This window comes from Elephantulus edwardii, unplaced genomic scaffold, assembly GCF_000299155.1.
Source record: "Elephantulus edwardii isolate Elephantulus edwardi_28Jun2011 unplaced genomic scaffold, EleEdw1.0 scaffold00240, whole genome shotgun sequence".
NCBI classification, from domain to species: domain Eukaryota; kingdom Metazoa; phylum Chordata; class Mammalia; order Macroscelidea; family Macroscelididae; genus Elephantulus; species Elephantulus edwardii.
The window spans coordinates 4,046,967-4,049,047 of NW_006399990.1; positions in this window are offsets into that span (position 1 = coordinate 4,046,967).

Genomic DNA, 2,081 nt, shown 5'->3' on the forward strand with positions numbered 1-2,081 from the left:
TGATATAGTTAACAGTTAATTTACTTGGCTCCACAGTCAACGCCCTCGGTAACAGCAGCCAAGAAATCAGGAGACAAATTGGATTGGGAAAGTCGGCTGTGAGGGACCTCTCAAGAGTACTGAAGAGCAACGATGTCAGACTGGAGACTAAGGTGTGCCTGATCCGGGCTATAGTCTTTGCAGTTATGTGCTATGCATCAGAGAGTTGGACAGTGAATAGGGCTGATAGATAGAGGATTGATGCCTTTGAGCTGTGGTGCTGGAGAAGCGTGTTGAATATACCATAGACTGCTAGGAGAACAAACAGGTTTGTCCTGGAGAGGTTGAAGTCAGAGTGTTCCCTGGAGTCAAGGATTCTGAAGCTTTGTCTGACATGTTTTGGGCATGTTGCAAGGAGTGACTGGTCCTTGGAAAGGGACATCATGTTTGGCAGAGTGGAGGGGAAGCGAAGGAGAGGAAGACCTTCAATGAGAAGGATCGATTCTGTGACTGGAGCAGTGGCAATGAGTGCGTTTGAGATGACTATGTTGGCACAGGATAGAACAGCATTTAGAGCTCTTGTACATAGAGTTGCTATGAGTTGCAAGCGACTCGATGGCACATAACAACAACAACAACAACAATGGTGTTTGTGACCTATTTTGTTGTAAGTTACTGTTATTAGAACAAATACTCTATATTGTGCTGCTTATGTAATTGTTTTGAAATATAGAGAAACTTACTGGTGTTTCTTGAAATTATTTTCTTTCAAGGTTAAATTACCAGGCTGCCTTTTTAGAATAAAATCATTAAAGCATATTTCAGCCAAAATTAGTACAGTATCAAGATAAAACTTACATGAAAAAGCACCTTTTATTACAAAAATGTTTAGGATAATACAAGTCATAGTAAATGAGAACGAAAATGTAGACTTGTAATATAGGAAGAAATTTCTAGAAAGGACATAATTTGCGGAAATAATGATAATCAATTTGAAAAATAAGAAGCATATCTTATAAAAATGGTTTTCCATTCTATTTTAATAGGTTGAAATATGAAGAATTATCTTTTTTTCTTTTAGTTCTTTATTTAGTAGCTTATGTTTCTTATGTCTCAAGTAAAGTGCTGAGAATCAAATATAAACCCTTTCTGAATTCTGAGATTCTCAATATTTATTAGGTGACTTATGCATATATATATATTTAATTACAGTATATCTTTCTCTCTCACCTTTAGGAAAATATTATTCTTCCAGAACTTGGAAAAGAATGCCCTTTGATCCCCCAAAGATCAATACTTATATATCTTCCTTTTAATTTATCACATTAATAAGTAATAATTCCTATACTTACAGATATATAAGATTGATATTCAAAATTTTGCAAATAGATTCCTGATTTATGAATATTCTCTTTTCCCCCAAAAACTTATATCCTACTAAGACATACAGTGAATAATATTCAAATAAAAAATCATTATTATGTCACATCTAAGACAGTACAGTTGATTCACCTTTTTTTGTTAAAATGTCAAAGGAAAAGGTTTTAATCTTATATTCTTTATTAATTTATCAAGTGGTGGTAGATCTGGCCACTTATTGCAAAGATTTACATTGCCAATAAAAGGCAGATGTTTTAAATTCACCAGCATCTGTGAAGGAGAAAGATAGGTAATTTCCTCATCTATGATTTCCAGCCTTTGAAAACCAACTGGAAGGTTAACTATGAGTTGGTTGCAACTTGACTGATCATAACAACCACAATAATAATTATATATTTGAAATTACATTTCCCAAACTCTCCTAATCCTTTGAAAAAAATAATATATTTTTAGCTCTTCAAAGTTATTATAAATATACTGATGACTCAAAACAAAGGGAAGAAAAGAGCTGAGAAGATTGTGATGGGCAACTTGAGAAGACAAAAAAAATAGCAAGTCAGAATTAACAAAAAATAAACTTTGGAAAGGATGTGGAGAGATAGGAACACTTATACTCTGTTGGCAGGATTGTAAAATACTAAAAACACTCTTGAAAGCAGTTTTACATTTCCTCAGCTATTACACTGCTTGAAATATGTTATTGTTGTTAAGTGTTGTCGAAT